The sequence below is a fragment of the Phoca vitulina genome, unplaced genomic scaffold (genome assembly GCF_004348235.1).
Source record: "Phoca vitulina isolate PV1807 unplaced genomic scaffold, GSC_HSeal_1.0 scaffold14, whole genome shotgun sequence".
Lineage (NCBI taxonomy): Eukaryota > Metazoa > Chordata > Mammalia > Carnivora > Phocidae > Phoca > Phoca vitulina.
Window position 1 is genome coordinate 13,748,156 of NW_022589717.1, and position 24,885 is coordinate 13,773,040.

Genomic DNA, 24,885 nt, shown 5'->3' on the forward strand with positions numbered 1-24,885 from the left:
CAGTTCTGTACAATAATTCAATATTAAGATGTCGGAGACACTGCACCTTCAACATGAGTCCCCCAAATTTGCCCTCAGCAACAGCTCCCAGCGTGGGGAGGGAAAGGAGTATGGAGGATCATGAAGGGAAGATTTTTTTTATGGGTTTGATGTGGGAGAGGCATGGATCACATCATGTCCACACCTAACAGGGTTGGGGGGTCAGGGAAATATGATCTAGAAAGAAGTGGAAATAATGATTTTCTTATTGAAGTGTAATTGACATGCAATATCCTATTAGTTGCATAGTGATTCGATATTTTCATACATTATGATATGATCCCCACGATAAGTCTAGTTATCATCTGTCAGTAGGCAAAGTTATTATAATATTAATGACTATAGATCCCATAGAGTACATTACAACCCCGTGGCTTGTTTATAGTACAACTGGAAGTTTGCTCCTCTTCATCCCCTTCACCTACTTCGCCCAACCCCAAACCCCTCTCCTTTGGTAGTCAACAGTTTGTTTCTTGTATCTATGAACCTCTTTCTGTTTTGTTTGTCTTGTTTTTTGGTTCCACATATAAGTGAAATCAGAGTAAATTTAGCTTTCTCTGTCTGACTTAATTTAACTTAGCCCCAATACCCTCTAGGTCCATCCATGTTGTTGCAAATGGCAAGATTTCATTCTTTTCTATGACTAAAGACTCTGCCACAGTGCTATATTTCTAAATTTTGGGATCATACCACTTTTGCATATATCAGAGATATCTTCCTCATTATTTTGGGACTAAGCAGGACCTGTAGTATGCTTTAATAAATTAGATATAAGCTATTCTTAGTTGATGCTTATAATTTATATATTTTTAAAAAGCACTATTTAAAAATATTTATCTGATAACTACATAAGTACTATACTTTTGGTAATAAAAAGAGAATTACAAGCTCAGTAGAGAGATATGGTTATCTTTGTTCAGAAATTATGACAACATGCATCTTGAAATCTGAGTTATCAAGAAGAAATACTCATACACTGAAATGACTTCCCTGGAGTTTTGATGCTAACCTGATTAAATTTGCATGCACAAAAGAAATGTGTACTTAAAATAAATCTTGACACAATCTTCAGCGACTACTTTGTACCACCTATGAGTCTAAATTGAACTAGCCATCAATTCTTGAAAAATTCTTGATTATATTTATTCATTGTCTGATTTTTAATGCATATGAATTAATCTTCCATCAGCATTTCAGAAAGTCAGTGCCCTAGGTTCTCATCTGAGAATACATTATTCTGTATTGTTCTTCAGTTCCAATAAATATACTGGATTGGAGAATTTATCTGTCAAATGGTTTGGATGATATCCAATCTAGCCACTCCTCTAGGTATTTTGTCTACCCTAAAATCCAGACCATAAGCTTAGTGAGCTTTATTTTAATTAAGCCCTTCAGTTCTGTAAAGAAGTAATACTATCTGGCCGTTTGAAATCTGTGACTTCATTATACTTATGAAGACTGCATGAAAAGGAAAACAAATAAAAAACTATCATTCTAGGCTCTTTAGATAGAGCCTCAGAAGTTTTAAGTTTGTTTTCTTTTGGGTTTCTTTTTTTTTTTTTTTTGGTAGAAGTATGCAAGTTAAGGCTTACTTCCCCTAAGGAACTAACATTCTTTCCTTTCAGATGATGACAGTACTATAAGTGGCCATGTTTCACCCTTTTCTCTGGACTGCTTTAAAGCTAAACAAACAAATAGATACTCCTTTACGGTCTATGAGTGTGATCTTTCTTTCCTTAGGACTTACTTGTTTATATATATCTTCCACTGATACTTTGTTCTGATTTCTATTTCACTTTTTTTTTTTGTATTGTTATTGTTACCTGTTTCAATGCTTTTTTAGGAAAAGATGAATGAATATCTGTACAAATAAATATGATATATCTTCTAAAGATTCACTGAAGCAATTGTTAAAGGTTATTGTTGAGCTGGACTGCTCAGATTTCTCATCACTCTACAGGCATGGGCAACACCACCACCTACCTGGATGAGCACTTAAATACTTTGTTTCCATTCAAACTTATTGAGATTTACATGACATATACAAATTTCATCTCCATATGAATCTACATGTATAAAATGGACTTAAGCAATTTCCTGGAGTGGATCAGAAGGCCATCTCTAATTATAATTGCACTGTTTCATGTCTAGGATGTCCTGTCTTTCATTAATGTGTAAATGAATGTATATGAGCACACCCTTAGATTTAATCAGAAAATACATCCAAGGATATTTGATACATAAAAGGAACAGAGAAATGAGAAAAGTCAAGAAGCGTATTTGATTGTAGAGCCAAAAAGAGGAACCCGAATTACTTTTAAGCAAGTTCTTTGAGCGGTAATAAAATTGCAGACTATTCTGATTTTATCTTTCTTAGGTCAGTATCCTGTCAAACTCTTAGAGCCAATGAAGTTCTGAAAAGAGTTTAGAACTACTGAACACTAGGATTTTCAAATACTTGCTCAGGAAACAAAGGATGGTTGTTAGCATTTACATACAATCAGCTTGAAAAGGGGATAAATATAAGTAATGATATCTCTATAGTACTTGAAATTTTACAAGGTGCTTCTACATAGAGCATCTCATTTGATTCTCAGGGAAAAGAAGATAATAAAACAAATGAACAAGCAAAAAAGTATGAGGAAGAAGAAATAAAAGTAGCTTTCTGATTTCATATTTGTGGAATTTGAAGGTCAGATAAGTTTCATGACTAGTTAGCAACACCATACTAAGTTAGAGTTCATAGATTTATTGTCTCACTCAAGTTTCATAACTCAATTGTTAATTATCTTATCAATTCCATATGTCTGAACACAGAAATGATTAAATTTAGTTAGAATTGCTCTGATAGTAAATGATAGTGTCAGAGTTGTGTTGCAATGTTTATTTTAGGTCAGATTAAAGATGTGATTTTCTTCAAAGTCCCTATATTTTCACTGAAAGTTTATAAATATCAATATTGGTAACAGTATAGTGCAAAGTAAACTTTGATCTTGGTTTTAAAAATTGTATTATCTAGTTTCATAGATTCCACACTTGGAAATAGCTGTGCTTTCAAATATTCCCTGATATCATTATATCTGGCTACAGTAAGGCTGTACACAGTACTTCGTGTATCCCTCACTCATCATGAAGCATGTCAAACGCAATGAGCAGCAGAGCATAGCTGGCTTGTGGAAACTTCTCTCTCTTTTCTCTGCTTCAGTGCTCCCTGTCTTGACCCAGGAAAGATATAACAGTATTTTAACATCACAGTTAAGCTATCAAACAATACAAGATATATCACTAGTAAGTTGAGGCAGAAAGAAAGCTATTGTTATTTTGTTTTAGAAATCTAGTTCATATATTTTAAATGAAAAAACAATTTTAGCAATATTAATTCAAATGTGCAGTGCAAAACAAGTATTTCTTTAAATTAATCATTTAAAAAGTATCAGAGGCCCAAATTCTGTGCAATAAAATGTTGATGTTTCATATCAAAATGCTTTTGTTGAGAATACAATTGAGGAATGAAACATGGATAAGATATAGTTTTACATTTGCATCTACTATATTCCACTGAATTTACACTTACGATCTCTATATCAAATAAGGAGCAGTGAATTTTTCTTTTGTACAGGGTGGCTCCTGTTAGGAAAATCAAAACAAAATCTCCTTCCAAACCAGAAAACCTTTCCACAAAGGTAGAAGAGAAAGAAAACAATTTTTATTATTAAATAGGCATTAAAGCAGAATGTTATGTGCATCAGAGGCAATCCAATAAGAGATTGCAGAGACAGACAGACGTCTCATCCTTTTGCATAGCCACTCAGACATGACCCATTACAGTCTCAAGATAAACAATAACTAGTCCTCAAGTAAGAGGACTTGATAATACCATTTGTCACAGGGAGTTCATCCTAGATTCACCTGGTCTTTGGTATAGTCATCTGTGTTTGTTAATTTACTTAATTCAAAGGGAAATAAACTTCTCACATCTCTATGACAGGAGATAGGTCTGCATCTTGGAGCAAGGCACCTACTAAGTGAGGCTCTTACCCACCAGAGACTGAGAGATTGGTGCATATCTTCCTCTAAGATTACATTTCAAAGAGATAGTTCCCAGCTCCTTAACATACATTCTTGTATGTTAAAGTTAGTAAGAGGTCTTTTAGCTTTTAAAAAAGATATTCCCACATTTCAAACAGAAAGAACTTAGTTTTCCAAAGTAAATGTTCTAAGGAAAGGGAGAAGGGAAGTGTCTTCCCTCATTTTCAACAGTGAGAATTCAGTCTTTTATTTTTTTAGTTGTATTTGCCTTTACATTCCATGTAGATTATGCACTTACAGAGAGATTGGGTTTTCAACATTTTTTTTATTAAATAATGCCATATGGTGAAAAGCTCATTGTTAGACCATGTTTCTGACAGGCTAGCTTTTGGTTTTGGAAATACATTATTTACTTTTGCTATTAACTACTATTTGTTACTAGTAACTACTAGTAACTCTAATAACTATTCAAAACTTGATGGGGTGATGGTGGTGGAAGGAGGAGGCATCAGCAATATCAGTGATCTTATTTTCAACAGGCGGATAGAAGCATCACATGGAATCTGCTCTTTTAGTATGAAATTTCATGCTTTCCTCTGAGACTGTTTCTTAAAGACCATATTTTAGCCTATTATGTTATCTAGAGGATTTGATGTCCTTATTATCTTTTTGCCACCTTGCAGTTTGCTTATATATGTATGTATGCATATGCATTCAGCAATCATAAATGGAATTCAGTACCTCTTCATTCATTTTCCAGAAAGGAGGAGGAGTTGTCCTGAGCTTGAAATATTAAGTCCAAACCTTATAGTTATTCACATTATTTTTAAGGTGATTATTTACTTGCTTTAAATTTCTAATTAAGTTACTTTTTAAAGGTTGTCTCCTGTGACATAAATTTGCTATATCATAATTAAGTTGAACTCACCATGCACTAAAAAGTTTATATTTTAATGAAACCTGTAAAAGTAGGACATCTGTTTAAGAAGACCTATACCAGTTGCGCTTTAAGATATTCCGATTTCTTCATTTACATGTGTATGTGTGTGCCTAACATTTGCGTGTATATGTACATATATATATGAAACTCATGTGTGTGTGTTCACTGTCAAATTAATGTGCCCATGATAACCCCAGCTATTTCAGTACAGCATTACATTGCCTCATATTTGAGGCTTTTACTTTTCACTATTGTTGCCATTTCCTTGAATCCTTGAATCAGTTACTGATGTTGATGAAATTTTTTAATTCCTAATTTTAGATTTCACATAGTATTGCAATAAAGTCAGATAATTTAGCCACACTGCCTTCGTTTGAGTCTTGGCTACAATAATCAGTTGGCTGCATTACCCTGAACAAGTTACTTAAACTTTTTGCCGCTCAGCTTCCTCATCTCTAAAATGAGTATGAGTAGCAACTTCCTCATTGGTCGTTGGGAGGGCTGAATGAGTCAATATATAGAAAGGGGCAGTGTGGTGCCCTGAGTTGGGAGTTTGAGGATTTGTGTTCTAGTTTCTACTTTGCAGGTAACTCCAAGATCCTAACCTCTATGTCTGAAGTTCTTTCTTCTCCTTTAAAACAACAACAATAAAAAACAAAACCCAAAACTCTGGTAATCCCATGGTCTTTAATTCTAATTGGCCATGAGTTAGAGTCCTTTTTCCTTTGGCTCAAAAACAGTATGAAACAATATGGCATAACATGGCTGACCTATCTTATAAATTGTAGATATCCTGTGAGCACACAGATAAAGCAGCAGAAGATCATACTAAGACATCCAATTATCATTTCATGTAGTCTTGATTTCAAAAGGTACTTTTAAAACATTTTTGACTACAGAACAGTTTATGCATATGAGAGCTTATTCAGGCACCTCAAATTTAGGAAGTGCATGTACCACTCTTAATATCCTCATATCCTAATATATAGAGGTTGCCTTTCATGAAGTTCTGGTTTCATTGTACTAACAGACTTTAGTTTAAAATGTGTGCCCTGGATCAAGTGAAAGGATGACTAAACTTTCACTAATCTAATCTCATTTTGGTATTTGCAGCTACCAAAAAATGGCGATAGCTTTTATAGTTATTTGGAGTAACATCAGTATGGTAAAACAATATTGTTAATTAGAATTACAAAATTCAGGAAATGCAAGGGGGCACCAAACAATCACTAATGTCATGTTTTGTTGGAATGCTGCAAAAACAAACAGAGGGAGTGTACCATAAAGTAATATCTCAGAATTTTAAAACTAGAGATCTACCAGCAATACGTTTTGGTATGGTAAACAAATGAATTCAACTCCATCAATTCAGTAACATTTGTTTTAAATGAAAGTCCCTGCCCCTTTCCGGACCTTAGCAGAGAGTATTTCCAATTTAGCTTACCTAACTCTAAAACAATCTTATTTTATAAAAAGTAGGATGCATATGGACAGGCTGATTCATGGATTTACATATTTGTAATTATTTTTCTGTGTTAAGTTTAGTGTTTAGGAGATCTCTGTTGGGTCCTGGATATCTATCAGCTCAGCAAACTATAACTTTCTCTTACTCTATTGTTTTCTTTATTCAATTCACGTACTTATGATTTTCTTTCCAGTCCCCTCTCTTGGATTTCATCCCAACCCTGAAGTCCTATCTAGAGCCTTCAGTAACCCTTTCACCATATATCTCACCATAATCCTAATCCAATTAAAAGTGTCCCCCATAACTAATTAATTAAAAAATAAAAAGTGCCCCATGATATATCTGCATATTTAAGGAAAGTTGTGGCCATGTCTCATTCATTAGAAGAAATATGTTTGTTTTGGAAATTTGGGCTTGGCTCAGGTTCAAGTATGCCACACCCATTACATATTAAAATGTGAAATTCTTGTGGGTGGTAGCTATTGATTTCTTTAGTTTTGTCTTTCTGATCCCAGGGTTTCTCCTTATACTATGGCCCAGCCTTAAAGACTCATTAGGCTTCACAGTAGCCTTGTCTTTGATATATCACTGAACTCAGAGTTTATTAGAAGTTTATTTATAAAGTATAATCACTTTATAAATACAAAATGGTACATAATAAATGTGGTTTGATCTAATATGAACTTTATAAATATAACAAGTTCAAAGTTACTCCTTAGCTAAAGACAAACACAAAAACCATATGACGTTTTTCTCATAAACCAAAATCAGTAAAGGTGATATTGACAATTTGCTAGCATCAACAGTCAGATAAAATATCCATGTAACAACCAGAGATGTCATATGCATTTGACATTCAAGTGACATTACCCTTTTGGCAGAAGAGAGTGTCTCTGATATCTTTTGAGTCTGAAAATAATGGCCAACCACCACATAGATTAAGCATATATGTAGGATGACGGGCGATGACTGAATTTCACACACTAGATGTTTTCAGTCACACTATACACATGAGTGATTTTGCAATCCATCATATACATAGGTTGTAACTAATTATTTACTACAAAAGACATAGGTATATACTGAATCCTCTGTTTCTTGTATCAGGGGTGGACATAGAAAAATTATTGATATTAATGTTATTCTTTTATAATCCTTCACATTATGAAATAACATATTACATGACAGTAACAGCACAAAGAAGGGTTGATCCAGAAAACAAAGTGGTCATGGTTTTATTATAGTCTTTCAGGTCAAGCTCACCTTCCCTTAAGTCATTGCTCAGTGCTCAGTGAACTGATTTAATAAATGCTATCACCTTCTCTTTCAAATCTTGAAGAATATGTATTGGACAGCATCTTCAAGGGTGAATGTAGTTTAATAGATTTTAAAGTCTCCCCCGAACTCAAGTAACAGAGTTCTTCATTTGTCTTTCATGCCCTCACTCTTAAGACTTCTATGGAGCACATCATAGTGTGTGTGTGTGTGTGTGTGTGTGTGTGTGTGTGTGTGTGTTGAGATGGGGACAGATATAATATAAAACAATTTGGTAAGGTAAAATGACGAGTCTGTCAGTCCCTTGTTTAACAGTGTGTTATTGTCTTGGTTTTATTGTCTTGGTTTGAAAAAAAAAATCTACATCTGTTAAATCCTATAATAAAGTCAAATTAAAAATACAACATGAAGTAAAATATAATTCAGTAAACCTTTAGTTTGTTACCACTCATTGGCTATTCAATTTAGGCTATTGTCTAAATTCTATGTGGAGCATCTTCTTAGAATATTAGTATTTATTCCCTTTGTCCTTTTTGTTTTAACTGTGTCAGTATGTTAAGCTCTAATGATCTAGATTATTTATTTATTTATTTGTTTATTTATTTATTTTTGAACAAATAAGACTTGGAGGGTGAATTGCAATGTCAGGGGCGTAGAACATTGAGCTGCCTAGAATGTTTTGACCAGGTGTCCCCATTCAGAGTACATAATCAGTAAGCCAGGTAAATATGGAAGGAAATCCAGCAGGCTGAAAAGAGATTGCGTCCCCTCTCGCTCTAAGCCTAAGGTCAATATCACACACCGCCAAACAAAAGATCCTTTATCCCTCATAGAACACTGTCCAGGAACTTTCTTAACTTGGGCTTTTTCAGAGGTGTGTTAGATACAACACCTTGGAAGTAAAAAACAAAATAAAGAATTTAGAAAAACACAAAGCACAATACAAAACTTGGAGATAATTAATAACTATTTAGCTTTCAGAACAGGGCTAAATATTGCAGATTTGCACAAATACGTATTGTGGCATGAAATATCCTGGTGACCAAGAAAGAAAACAATTGGCAGTTGGGATCCTAGAATACTATTTGTTTTCTCCCCAGTATCTGTGTGATTGTGGGCAAACTACTTAACTTATTTGGGTCTCAATTATTTGATATGTGTATTTTAAAACTTAAAAAAATCAAGGAATATAATCCTAGATGTAAAATATTTCTTTTTTTTTTTTTTAAGATTTTATTTATTTATTTGACAGAGAGAGAGACACAGCAAGAGAGGGAACATAAGCAGGGGGAGTGGGAGAGGGAGAAGCAGGCTTCCCGCAGAGCAGGGAGCCCAATGCGGGGCTCAATCCCAGGACCCTGGGATCATGACTTGAGCCGAAGGCAGACGCTTAACTGACTGAGCCACCCAGGCGCCCCTAGATGTAAAATATTTCTAAGGACAACCTAAATGATAGTTTTATTAAATAGTTAATACCACAAAATTATATTTATAAACTTCAAAAATCAAGCAGACTACTGTTAAATATTAAATATTCAACTAGTTGTTGGTACGCAATAGTGAAAAACAGCTAATGCTTTTAAATTATCAGTTATCCATCCAAAATTATAGTTAAATACTTAAATATCCATAATTTCAGTTATAAGAATGCAGTAAACTTTTCTTCAAAGAGTATGCCTATTATTAAAAAGTATTTTACTATTGAAAATTCAGTCTTGTTCAAAATCTGAGAAAAAAAAAAAATGTTTGGCTTAAGGCAAATGATAGTGCCAGAGCACACACAGTAATTGAGAAAAAAAAAAAAAATGAATGGTGCCTCTAATCTTTGGAAATGTTAAAATCAGTAAGTCACATTCTGTTTTCTGATATCTGAATTTCAGTTTGTAAAATAAAATTTGTATTATTACTATTTGCATTCCTAAGAGAGGGACCATCCTTTTCCTTCAATGTCACTTCCCATGGATTTTACAATTGTCTTTAGACAGGAGTTGAGCATTGATGTTGCAGTCTTGTCCTCCTTGAATTGCTTTGCACAGCCTAGCAAGAGGTCTAATTTTCAGAGGTAGGGAAGTAATAATGGATGCTTATCAAATCAAACATGACAAAGTCCAGTGTCTTTAATGAAAACTTTATTTAATATGCTTTATGATTCCTAGAAATTATAGTTTTCTCCCCTTAACAATCTTTGGCAGAGTCAAAAGTAATCTCTTATTTGTTCCTCTTGAAAAATGGTAACAGACATTGGCACTATTCTCAATCTTTGAGATGTTTAATTTAATCTTACTCAGTATTTTAACTTTCTTCAGTCTTTATAACATTAGAAGTGGTTAAAATGGGGCATTTAGATGCTGAGGAATACATTTTTAGAAGGATCTATAAAAATATGCATATATATTTTATTCACCTATGCATACTTATTAATATTAAATATACATAAAAAGAAAGCTAATGACATAAAATGATAAAGGAACAAGAAAACATATTAACTCTGAAAGATAATCAAATTACTACGTTTTAGTATGCAGTTTGAGTTTCCCGAAACTTAAGAAATCCGGCAGATCAATTACACAGCTTATTATCAGAAAGAAGCATTCCAATTATCCATGAAAGAAACAATTTTTATGGCCCTTAAAATTTCTTTTTTTTTTTTTTTAAGATTTTATTTATTTATTTGACAGAGAGAGATAGTGAGAGCAGGAACACAAGCAGGGGAAGTGGGAGAGGGAGAAGCAGGCTTCCCGTGGAGCAGGGAGCCCGATGTAGGGCTCGATCCCAGGACACTGGGATCATGACCTGAGCCGAAGGCAAACACTTAACGACTGAGCCACCCAGGCATCCCGGTCCTTAAAATTTCTTTGTACAAATATTTTCATGCATATAACTTTAAAACTTTCCATAGATAAATACACCAATGACATATAATCATATGTGTTAATTTTTTCAGAGTCTCTCTTTTTCTTTTTTTTGTTTGTCTAACTAGCTTCCTCTCCTCCTCCCCACAATTCCTACTATCAGTTAACCTGTGTTAGTTACCTAAAATACATTCCTGCGTATTTCCTTAATTTGCGTATATGAAAATATAGAAAGATTTCAGATCAATGTTAACTATACAAAAATTGGTATAAAACTACCATAATTTGATTTATTACGGAAAGCCCTCTAAATCAACAAGTATAAATCTATCTTGTTTTGTTTTTAGAGATGGGGAAGGGCAAGGGGAGAGGGAGAGAGAGATCTCAAGAGGGATCCCTGCCCAGCACAGACCCTGACATAGACTTGATCTCACAACCCCGAAATTACAACCCAAGCCAAAATCAAGAGTCAGATGCTTAACTGACTGAGCCACCTAGATGCCCCAAATCTATCTTTGTTTTAAATAAATAAATAACATTGCCTAGTATGGTTTTGCCATAATTTTTAAGCTTTCTTTAATGATGGGCATTTTGCTTTGTTTCTATATTTGTCTCACAATGTATCCTCAGAATAAATATATATGTAATGTAATATTTATGATGTATAGACATTATATATTATACATTAAAATATTTGTTAATGTATTTATTCATATAGAGGTGCTTTACCTCTTTGGAAGTGATATCAGGTGTTGAATTGCTTGATCAAAGAGTTTATGCACTTTAACATTAATTTAAAAAGTTGTTAGGCAGTTTTCCAATCAGCTGCCACAGTTCGTGTCCATGAACACTCCTCTGAGCACCACACATAGATTTTCTGGCTGTATAAAATTATATGCCTGAGAGGATGCGGAGAAAGGGAACCCTCCTACACTTTGGTGGGAATGCAGGCTAGGGCAGCCACTCTAGAAAACAGTATGGAGGTTCCTCAAAAAGTTGAAAATAGAGCTACCGTATGACCCAGCAATTGCACTACTGGGTATTTGCCCCAAAGATACAAATGTAGTGATCCGAAGGGGTACATGCACCCCAATGTTTATAGCAGCAGTGTCCGCAATAGCCAAACTGTGGAAAGAGCCAAGATGTCCATCAACAGATGAATGGATAAAGAAGATGTGGTATAGAGGTGCCTGGGTGGCTCAGTCATTAAGCATCTGCCTTCCGCTTAGGTCATGATCCAAAAAAAAAAAAAAGAAGCTGTGGTATATATATACAATGGAATATTATGCAGCCATCAAAAAAAAAAGAAATCTTGCCATTTGCAACGACATGGATGGAACTAGACGGTATTATGCTAAGTGAAAGAAGTCAATCAGAGAAACACGTGTATCATATGATCTCACTGATACGAGGAATTCTTAATCTCAGGAAACAAACTGAGGGTTGCTGGTGTGGTGGGGGGTGGGAGGGTTGGGGTGGCTGGGTGATAGACATTGGGGAGGGTATGTGCTATGGTGAGCGCTGTGAGTTGTGTAAGACTGATGAATCACAGACCTGTACCTCTGAAACAAATAATACATTATATGTTAAAAAAAAAAAAAAAAGAACATAATAGGAAGGGAAAAATGAAGGGGGGGAAATCAGGAGGGGAGACAAACCATGAGAGACTATGGACTCTGAGAAACAAACTGAGGGTTCTAGAGGGGAGGGGGGTGGGGGAATGGGTTAGCCTGGTGATGGGTATTAAAGAGGGCACATATTGGATGGAGCACTGGGTGTTATATGCAAACAACTAATCATGGAACGCTACATCAAAAACTAATGATGTAATGTATGGTGATTAACATAACATAATAAAATAAAATTAAAAAAAAAAAACATATGCCTGATATGCCACTGGTTTTGTTTTGAATTTCTTTATTTATCAAATGACTAATCCATTTGCTTCTGAAATAACATCAACTAGGTCATGCAATTTCTTTCACACATTCTGAGATTTTTGATATCTTTGCATTGTTTCTTTTATTCTTGTATTGTCTTTTCCTATGCGGATACCAAGTTGACTCATTTGCAGAGGTTTTATTCTTTATTCTTATAATTCCTGCACACTATTTTTTCAAAAGGTATGTTTTCCAGGTGCTCTATATTCTCACATACCTGTAATGTCCTTTGAATTTAAGATCATTTTATTAAATTCCAAAAACAACAACAAACAGGGTGCTAATTTAGAAATAGCACTTCAGTACTGGGGCTTATTATTTTTTTTTTTTTTAAAGATTTTATTTATTTATTTGACAGAGAGAGAGAGACAGCTAGAGAGAGAACACAAGCAGGTGGAGTAGGAGAGGGAGAAGCAGGTTTCCCGCCGGGCAGGGAGCCCAATGCGGGGCTTGATCCCAGGACCCTGGGATCATGGCCTGAGCTGAAGGCAGACGCTGAACGACTGAGCCACCCAGGCGCCCCAGTACTGGGGCTTATTGAAGAGATACTAAAGAGTATCTACAGAAACATTTCTACCACAAATGCATAAATAACATTCAGATATCTGTGTCTTATGTTAAAACATTCTTAATTCATAATCACTATTTGCTTAAGGTTGGTATATTACTGATACATAACTGTTAGGTAAAATATTATGAGTACTAAATATAGATGATTTTGGAATATATTTCCTATCATCATTTAAGTGAGATTTAGATAGAATTGATAGCTGGATAATTCAAAATTATGCTATCTGATAGAAGTTGATATTCCAGAATTCTCTTTAATAGAAGAAGGATAGACTTCTATTTAAAACAAGAATATTAAATAGTGTAATTGAAATTTTATTATGAAAGTTTTGAATCCTTGTCTATATTTTTTCCACAAAGAAGTGGATATTTTAAAGTTTAGTCAGAAAAAATATATGGAAGAATGCATTTAATAGTGATATGGCAGAGAATACAAAAATGCAAAATTATTTATAAAAAGTATTAGACTTATTAATGGTTTCTGGAATATGTAAATGTACTTTTTTAAAGAATGATACTTAGAAGTTGGGCATGTTTGCTGGTTTTGTGTGGTGTGGAGAGGGGGAGGCTACTGTTACCTTCCCTCATTTTTCATTTCTGTTCCTTTCACTCTCTTACTTCATTTCCTAACACTTTATTCGCCTTTCTTCACTGTCCCCAAAAGCCAACAAGATAATTGAGGCAGTGTTCAAGTTAAAAGAAATATATGTTGGTACAATCATGTTACTTTAATTATAATGTTTTGGCTATTTTCTTTTCTATTATGCATGGCTTAAAAGTTTTTACAATAAGCATGCATAATTTTTAGTGCATTTAAACTATATTCTAAAAATAGCTTAGCACTTAGGAAAATATTAGGTGGAATAAACAGACCAAAATACTTAATTGTTTAAAAATTTGATATCAACAAGTCCTTTCTTCAAGGACTTTGCAATCAGGAAGAGAGTCATGATGCTATGTTTGAGAAATAATTATTCACTATAATCTAACAGCATTCCCTTGAACTGGTATTGCTTCTCTGTGATTGACAGTTTATTCCATATTGCATAAACACATCTGTACTCCACATCTTCTTCTTACTTGTCCTGGCTTCCTGTGACTCCTTTACCATCCCTTAGATTAGTTTTGCCCAGGGTCTGTCCTTGGCCTTCTCTTTCCACTCTGGTATTTTTTAGCTCACCTGAAAATTACTTCAAATACTACCAAATACCATTTGCATGCTAATGACTAATTAAGGTGCTATTTCCAGTCCAAAACCTCCCCTTAGGGTCACAATGACCACCGGGCAGCCTCATCAAAATGTAAAAAATAAATAAATAAATAAATAAATAAATAAATAATAAAACAAAAAACTCCTATCTCTATTTATATAATAATTTTCACCCCACCATGTCTTTTGGTATAGATAAACCCTATTCCTCAAAATATTATTTCTTCCTTATTCCTTTTCTTTGTGAAGGGCACTATACTTTTCCGAATCATCCAAGTCATTAACGTGGCAGCTTGTTGGATTTCTCGATCTCCTTAGCTCAGTCTCCACCCATCGCCACCTGTAGGTTTACCTCCTTACACCACACTTACCTGATCTCGCCCATATCCAGTGCCCCTATCTTAGTTCAGGCAATTACTTTGTTCTGAGCTACCATCTCAGCTTTCTAAGTGCACACGCCTGCACCCCCACATCACTCATACAACGCGTACACCTCTATCAGACTGATTTCCTTCTAACATAAATGTGATTATATCACTCCCTTGCTTGACGCCACTTTATGGCCTCTCTACATTCTCATTCAGGGGTTGGCCCACTATGGACTGTGGGCCAAATTCAGGTTCCACCTGTTTTTGTAAACTTTTATTTGAACACTGCCACACCCATAGATTTTTATATCATATATAGCTGCTTTAGCTCTTACGATGGCAAAGGTGTGTAGCTCTATCAGAGACTGGTATACAAAGGTTCCACACCTAGACTTTAACAAAACTTTATGACCCTGCTTGAAATACTATACTCAATTCCCTGCCGTGCATCTCTGAGTTTTCTTTTTGTTTTTAAAGATTTTATTTATTTATTTGATGGAGAGAGAGACAGCGAGAGAGGGAACACAAGCAGGGGGAGTGGGAGAGGGAGAAGCAGGCTCTCCGCCGAGCAGGGAGCCCGATGCGGGGCTCGACCCCAGGACCCTGGGATCATGACCTGAGCCGAAGGCAGACGCTTCACGACTGAGCCACCCAGGCGCCCCTCTCTGAGTTTTTTTAATACCCAATGCAATAGCTATCAGTATACGCACTGATATAAATGTATTTCAGCATATCAGTATCGGCATAGGGGCGCCTGGTTGGCTCAGTTGGTTAAGCAGCCAACTTGATTTATTTTGGCTCAGGTCACCATCTCGGGGTTGTGAGACTGAGCCCTGCGTCCGTCTCCCTGCTCAGGGGGGAGTCTGCTTGGGATTCTCTCTCTCCCCCTTCCTCTGCCCTTCCCCCTGCTCTCTCTCTCAAATGAATAGATAAAATCTTTAAAAATATCACTATATACACTGATATAAAGTTATATATGTAACTTTACATATATAATACACATATATGTGTAACCTTAAAATTCAACAAATGAGAAAAGCTTTTGTTCAACTATTATCATGATTCTCTTTTGCCTGAAATACACGTTACACTTCACTGCTGCAATTCCAACCTTCCACTTCTTTTTTTTTTTTTTTTTAAGATTTTATTTATTTATTTGACAGAGAGAGACACAGCGAGAGAGGGAACATAAGCAGGGAGAGTGGGAGAGGGAGAAGCAGGCTCCCCGCAGAGCAGGGAGCCCGATGCGGGGATCGATCCCCGGACCCTGGGATCCTGACCTGAGCCTAAGGCAGACGCTTAACGACTGAGCCACCGAGGCGCCCCCAACCTTCCACTTCTTGATCACTTAAAAGATCCAAGCTTTTAAGAATGGAATCGATTTTTCACCTTGTCTGCGACATCTAATCCCAGGGTAAATGAATCCCTCTTTGCCCCTGTGCCCTCTTTGCCTCCCTATGCCCTGTGCACCGTTATTTATCACCTATAAAGTCTTCTCCCTTTGTTTGTTCACATGTGGTCTCTATCACTGTCCCCACTACCCTGCACAGATTCAGGACATATGCTTTTTTCTTTGTGTTATGTCCCATATGTAACTTAGCACATTTCATACAGTTAGCACTCAGCAAGTGTGAGTGGTGTGCATGCATACATGAATGAATAATAATAACTATATATCTTTTTGGGAAAAAAAAACTTTATTTGAAGTGGAAAGGTAATCTGCATCCATATTACTGGGAAGCTGTTATTTCTTATCTTACTTTCTTCATATAAATTTTTATTGTGTCAAAGTAAAAAAAAAAAACAAGTTCTGAATCAATTTATTTTTCAGATTCCATTGAATTCTATACTATATTCTGCTTATCCTTGGTACAGTTTCCTTTTTTTTTCCTTCTTAGTAGGTTATATTGATTTATTGGAATAAAACTCTACTCCTCTAATTCCTTTTTTTAAAATGTATTTTCTTCCTTTTTGAAATTGATTTCTATCAATTTTTTTTTGGACAACTTTCATTTCAAAAACCTAACTTTATTCAAGTCTAATTATAGCCCTGGCACTCTTGTTTCTCAGAGAACATATTACTGAATTTGCTGCTGAAAACAAATAAACAACAAATCTGTGGAAATTATGGAGTTGTAGAACAATGCTTTAGTATCTCACAGTTGATTTTGTTTCCATTGTACATGTCTCTGTGGGAAATATAGGAAGATTCCCTATTACATTCTTTCAGTTAATAACTTTTTCTTCCCTGTGTTGTTAGCTAGATATTTATTTCTTTCATGATAAAGTGAGAAAATATGGCTTGAGGATGGAAATAAAGATATTGTTTAAAACAATACAATTTTAATAGAATATTGTGCAGGCAAAAGGGTGAGATCATATAACTGCTCTGGTTCCTGCTACTTTTATTATGTATCTGAATTAAACAAAAAGATTTTCTCCATCCCACATTAAGATAACCTTGGGTAAGAGCAAATTTGGTCATATCTTTTAACATATTTTAATTAACAGTATCTTGTTTTGGAAAGGAGAAAGTAATATTTATTATATTTATCAAACTATTCCATACTTCTATTATAGGTAGTAGATAGACATATATATATTATCTCTTCAAAAAAATTTTATCTCCCATCTTATATTCAGGATTACATTTAAGGAATCAAAAACCAAATTCAAGAGAATTAGTTCAAGAAGCAAAAATGAAATACATATATGGTAAAATATGACTTGGAGGAACCAGTAGATGTCTGATTATCCTGGACTTTACATCATACCTGAACACTTGCATGTACACACACCCACAGACACACGTTTTCAGCAAAATGTTTAAGACAGGTGTGCATTTAACAGCAATTCATTTAGAAAGAAAACTAGAAAATACAAGCCTACCAATGAGCTTGATATCTTTTTCAGTCTGTTATGCTGAATATCAAGAACAGCAAAAAGGACAGTGTGGTTCTTGTAGGTGGAATGAGAAGAGAAATATATAAAAGAAGGTAAGGTGAAAATGAAGTAAGTGAATGTCTTCCTATTCCTTGACTTTATACCTATGAGACTGTATTTGTACTTCTGACCTCCAGAATTGTAAGATAATAAATTTATGTTGTTTTAAGACAAAAAAAAAAAAAAAAAAAAAGGTAAGGGAGGTGGTTGGGGGCAAAGAGTGGGACAAAATTCTAAGACCATTGAATCTCCCTTTGTAGATACCCCCTATCTGCTGCAGGTTCACATCACTTACATATTTTAGTCCTAGCTTCCATTTCCACTAGTGCACGTGTGTGTGTGTGTGTGTGTGTGTGTAAGAGAGAGAGATCCATGGGTTTCCTTTCAACCAAGAGGGGAACTGATCAGTATATTGTCAGCTGCTGCAGTCTATAAAAAATATTCTTTCTGCTGTCTCACCAGTTGGTATTAGCAGTGGCCAGCCTAGCAACTGCTCTACCTTCCCTAGATCCTCATTCAAATTCTCTTGATTCTGGTGTGTGTCTTAAGCCAGGTGTGCGTGTGTGTGCATGTGCACATATGTTTGTATAGAGCCACAAAAGTTCTGGATGAAAAGCCTGAATATCTTAAACACCAAGATTTCACAAAATAATCAATACATTTAATATGAATTTCATTGTTAAAATAATTATAGATAATAGCAAAATAAATCCACATTTATAATAAACAATAAGTCTACAAAAATAAAGAAAACAATTTTTAAAGGAGAAGATATTTTTTAGGATTTATTTATTTTTGAGAGAGAGAGAGAGAGAGAGGGAGATTGAGCTGGCGGGGGAGGGGAGAGGGAAAGTGAGAGAGAATCTCAGGCAGACTCCCTGCTGAGCAAGAAGCCAGACTCAAGCTTGATCTCAAGATCCTGAGATTATGACCTGTGCCAAAATCAAGAGTCTGTAGCTTAACCAACTGAGCCGCCCAGGCGCCCCAAAGAAGTTTTTTATCAAACCAGGTAAACTTACACCAGACCTAAGTTTGAAATGATCCTTGTTAGTATAAAAGTAAATGGAGAATAGAGAAAAGTAAACACAGATGGCCCCCTAAATACTGATGACTCCTTGGGTGAATTCAAAACACTGTAGGTAAATTACATAGCAAAAGATAATTTTGGAAATATTGGCAAATTAATAAATAAATTTATCTTTTATATACAGTAAACCTAATTTTGAAAAACATTTGATGAATAATCAATCCTTAACTTGTCTAAATGCTACTTCAGTGAATATGTGTTTATATATATATATGAGTCATGAATATAGTGAATTATGAATATACATATAGATGCCAAAGATACATATTTACACAGATGTAAGAGGTAAAATGAATATACATATATTCATATGCATTATATATTTTATATATACATATATATGCTTGTCAAAGTAATCAATGGGCATTATAAAAAATTAGAAAAAACACACTCAAAAACATAAAATGTTAATACACATTTCTGCTCATACAATAACACAGTTAAGTACTTGGGAGGTATAGTTTTCTACAATCTGCTTATCTATTTATCCATCCATCCATCCATCCATCCATTTATTTATTTATATCTACCTACCTATTATCTATCATTCTATACATTCATCTCTCAATTTAAATGTTTTTCTGCATTATAATTGCTAAGCAAAAAGTCATGAAGGACAAAAAATTTTCATCCATTGCCTATCCCTCCTTTTATTTACTATTTATATAAATATTTATTTCATTAATCAGGTATATGAGAAATAAAAAATGGGACTACAAATAAAAGATAAACATTTAGCTTTTTTTAATTAAATTTTTCACAAATGATATAGTCACAATAATAATTCAATATCTAAAAAGTTTATATTAAAGTATACTCTTATTTCTCATATTTATGGCTATTATTTAGCAAAATATTTTTATTCTGAATTATTTAAGTAATTTTCTAAAAACAGTCTAATATATGTCATACCTATCTCAAGCCCTAAGGAGTAATGTTTTTTTTTTTTTTAGTTGGGCAAGACTACAATAATTCTTATGAGCAATATACAATGCTTCTCCTGAACCAGATACAGTGGAAATAAAATTCCACCTTGGGATTTTTCCTAGTTTACCATTGATATAAACTAATTTTCAGCTCTTCTACTGTCAGTACTATAGATTTGTCTATAGTGAAGCACATCTTATAATGTCACACAAATCATTAAAATAATAGGCATTAAATCTATGTTTCATAATTCATACATGTGGTAATATTATAATTAAGCACACATCTATAATAATGTTTAATAAAGACATCATGCCCACCTTGCCAATAACCTATGTAGTCAAGACATAACTACCAACTATTTGGCAAGTTATAAGTCTTGCTTAGGACCTAAATAAAGGAAAAATAAGTTTACCAAATAAAAATTATACCTATTTTGGATCAGATAAAGACAAATTAATCTAAGATTCTAATTTAATCCAATGGTTAGTGTACGTCAAAAAATTTATCCCATCTGTCTCAGAATGTATTATATTTTGTATGTGATTTTTATGTAAAATTCCATATTCTCACTTGTAAATAATGGGAAAACTCTTGCAGTTTACATGCACTATGAAATATGTATGAAATATCATAACTTCCCTTTATGAGTGTAAAATATCTTTGCCTTTTATTATATAATAGAACTGAAAAATTAATCAAAATGGTCTAACTTAATTTCTTAGGCCATTAATATACATTTGCATGCAATATTTTTCCATGAATTTTATGAAACAGATAGTAATAGCACTCTAATAGAAAAAAGAAAAAGAAAAAAAAAGAAGAGGCTGTGAAAAAGTCTTGTTTAAATTTAGGAACCACTGTATTGTAAGAATGGTTTGAAGGTCGTGATTGACTAATGGACACCATTTCATATACCAAATCCATTAAACTCTTATTTATATAGTTACTATATTCTGGTTTATATACTAGAACATTTAAAGAATATTTTACTTTCATAGAAAATAGTTCCTAGCTGGCAATCAATTACACTTTTTATGTTTTGCATTATATTTTTGACCAGGAATGTAGTCTTTGATGGTATATATTTGAGATCCCCGTGGTAAGGACCCTCTGACATTTCCCTGAATGCTGTTTGTCAGTACAGTTCATCCATTAAAACAGTTTATTTCCTCTCTGCTTAACAATAACAAAAAAGACTTTTTTAAAAGATTGATGTTATAATGTCATGGAAAGATATTTAGAAAATATATTACAAATATCAATATAGCTGCTTAGAGATTAATGCCCTTGTCATTGCAACAGCCTACATTTTTTAATTAATTTTTCAGTGTTCAAAAAGATATTATGGAGATATTTTCTTTGTAGCATGTCTACTGTTTAGATAGTTATTAGATTACTTTAGAACATTATTTGTTAATACTAAACAAAGAGAAGCATTTTGATTAGATATGTTGAAGCTTGTTCTGAAAGACAAGTGAGAAGGTAATACTTCCATTTTGTTTTTATATTTATCCCTTTAAAATGTTGTAAATTTATTAAAACATAACAAAATAACACAGATTTCTTTTATGAAATTAAGTGTCCTTTATTCCAGTCCTAGTGAGGTTGAAGAATAAGAAATGTATGTGCTTCTTTCAATGAAAAATATTGAGCACATACTATATGCCAGGCAATGTTAGGTTGATAGAGAAACTTATAGATAGATAGATAGATGATAGATAGATAGATAGATAGATAGATAGATAGATAGATAGATAATAAATCAGGCTAGTCTCTCCATATATTACCATATATGCCTGCTAAAACAGAATTTGAACTACATCACACATTTGATCATCAAACAAATTATTTTGAACACCTGTTTTTTTTTTCACCACTTACAATAACTACAATTAACATATTTTATAGTTTTTTTCTTGGTGTGTGCCTATGAATATATGTACATAGTTTTTTGTTTAACTTTGTAAAAATGAAATAATATTAGATGCTTTCTGTGATTTGCTATCAAGGGGCTTATAGTTTATTCATCAAAGAGTTTAATTCTATCCAGTAAAAATCATATGCAAACAATTCTCATCATTCAAAGTAGTTATGTTCTATAAAGTCATTGAGAACATTGAATTAGTGAATACTTAACCATTGCTCCTAGGCAAGAAATACAGTTAGGTTTGTGCAAGCCTGTGGTCACACTTCTGTCAAATGATTAATATATAGCCTGTTTTGTGTGTGTTTCTGTTTAAAGACACCTTTTTTAATGTTGCTGATTCATTTACACTAAATTTGTGGCCAATGGTATCATAACTTACACCTGAAAACTAACATTATCTAATGCACAAATTTTCTCTATAAGGCACCTCACAGTCTTCTAACACATAAGTACACTAGAGAGCACTTCTGCACTATGCTTCAGAGTCATTTGGAAAAGGAAAATCACCAGCAAGAAACACAAAAAATGTGAAAAAGTGTGCACACTTCTTTATAGGACAAAAGCTGAGACAAAAATTTAGGGTACGGCATACTTCAGCTGGGAACGTACACATCAGGCGACTCAAATTTCCCATCACTTGACACAGGTCTGAGAATGACTAGGACAACATCTTGGGTAGTGACTTGGGGGTTACAAATAAATTTTAGCGAATAAGTGAAATCTTAAATATGGACTCCTCAAATAATGAGGCTTGACTGTACTATGATAAAACATCTTAAATGCTGTAGAAAAACTTCTTTAAAAAGCAAAATAGGATACTCAGCCATAAAAAAGAATGAAATCTTGCCATTTGCAACAACATGGAAGGACCTAGAGGGTATTACTCTAGGTGAAGTAAGTCAGAGTGAGACAAGTGCCATATGATCTTACTTATATGTGGAATCTAAAACAAACAAAATAAAAACAGACTTACAGATACAGAAACCAGAGTGAGGAGGGGTTGGGAGTGGGCAAAATAGGTGGAGAAGATTAAGAGGTACTAGCTTCCAGTTATAAAATAAATAAATCACAAGGATGTCATGTAGAGCATAGGGAATATAGTCAATAATACTGTAAGAACTTTGTATGTTAACAGATGGTAACTTGGCTTCTTGTGGGGATCACTTCATAGTGTACTAAAATATCAATCACTATGATGTACACCTGAAACTAATAGGATATAGTATGCCAATTATACTTCCATAAAAAATAAAATTAAAAAGCAGCATAGAATAGAGTTATGGGCTCTGGGAAAAGGAGTGGTTGTAATCTTAAAGGAGTTATTCAGGGCATTTCTGAGAAGAGTATCCCTGGAAAAATGGTATATCAGTAAAAATCTGGAGCAGGTAAGGAGGGTGGCCATTTGATAATCTGGAGTGGAGCACTGCAAGCAAAAGGAATAGCCACAGCTGAAATGTGACGCTCTGAGTATGCCTGAAGCATTAGCTGAAGAACAAGGATGTAATAATGGCAGGAGGGTTGCTTGAGAGAGGAGAGTGGCAGGAGAGGTCAGGGAAGTAACGAAGAACCAGTTCCTGTTGGTTTGGGGGGGCACTTATAAGGATTTGTGTTTTTAGTTTGAATAAAATGAGAAGTCATTGTAGGACTGACTTATATTTAAAATCAACCTCTCTAGTTGCTGATTTGTGAAGAGAAAAATAGCAATGGAAGTGGTGAGAACTAGTAACACTCTAGATATATTTTTAAAGTACTGGATATGGAGAATGAGGGAAAAAAGTGAGGGGAATCAATTGTCCAAATATTTTTAGCCCAAGCAACTAGAAGTATGTTCAGAAGTACACCTATCCTTGATTACGGAGATGGGAAAAAGTGTTGGAAGAACAGATATCAGTATTGACAAGCTGAATTTGAGATGACTAAAGATATAGGGGTATCACAAATGCAATCACATATATAAAAACAAATGATCTAAGAAGGAAATAAGAATGTGGCAGTTGGCAGCAAATAAATAGTATTCAAAGCCAGTACACAGGTAAGTGGACCACGGACAGAGCTCTGGTTTGCACCTAAGTTAAGAGGGTCGGGGAAGAGTAGGAACCACCAAAGTTGACTAAGAAGGAGCCACCAGTGAAGTAGAATTAAAAAAAAAAAAAAAAAAAAATTAAGAGTAGCAACCTGATATCTAAGGAAAGGTTGAGTATGTGAAACTGTTTCAGTTGCAATAAATCAAATAAATGGGGAAGAGAAAATTGATACGAGATTTGGCAACATAAAAATCACTAGATATTTTTATTCAGAACTCTAGGAGGAAAATCTTGGTCGGATTATATTTAAGAGAGAAAAAACATGAGAATTTGGAGACAGTTAGCATAGACAATTATTTCTTAGTGTTCTGCAGCAAATGGAAACATCTGTGGCAGCTGGTGGTTCAAAACAATAATTTTTTAGAGCTGGGATAATAACATTGTGTTTTATGATGATGGGAACTATACACAGACAGAAAATAATTGCTGATATAGGAGAGAGCCAAAAAGTTTTTCTGGGTTATGTACTGAAGTACAAAGGGTAAAAGGGAGAAAGTGTAAAAAACAGGAATTATTGAATTCAGGCAGAATTCAATATATATGAATATATATATCATATATATATTATATGAATATATATATCATATATATATATATAAATATCAATATATATATATATCATATATCAGATAGTTCATGATAACATGCAAGAATACAATATCTCCAGATACTAAGAAGCAGGAAAATGTGGCAGTGGGAGTATGTGGATTTTTTGGTTATTGCTTCTATTTTGACAGTAAAAGATGGGCTGTGGTTACCATCTGAGTGTGCATGGATGTCAATATATAGAAGGTTTGAGGATAAAGGAGCAGTTATAAAACAGCCCCATGGGTGAAGGGCAGGAGGAACTGATTGAACAAAATACCAGTAGTATATTTGCCTGGTATCTTTATGGGCTCTTTTGAACATTGTCATTCCAAATCTAACTGATACCGATCAACATGGTTATATGTTTGTTTTTCAGTAATTTTTAATTACACATTTGCCTGTGTGGAATGGGTGAATAGATGTGTTTAACCAGGGTTTTAGTTTGCCAGTAAGTAAGACAAAGCACAGGAATTTCAAAGGCCAGTATTATATTTATTTACCACTCTAATTGCAAGATTTTGTGATTTTTTTCCAAAATATAATCTATTCAAATTTGCCAAACAAACCAACAAAAAAACCTTTATGCCTAACAGAGAGATTTTCCCATATCATGGCAAGATTCAGTGATGTAATAACCC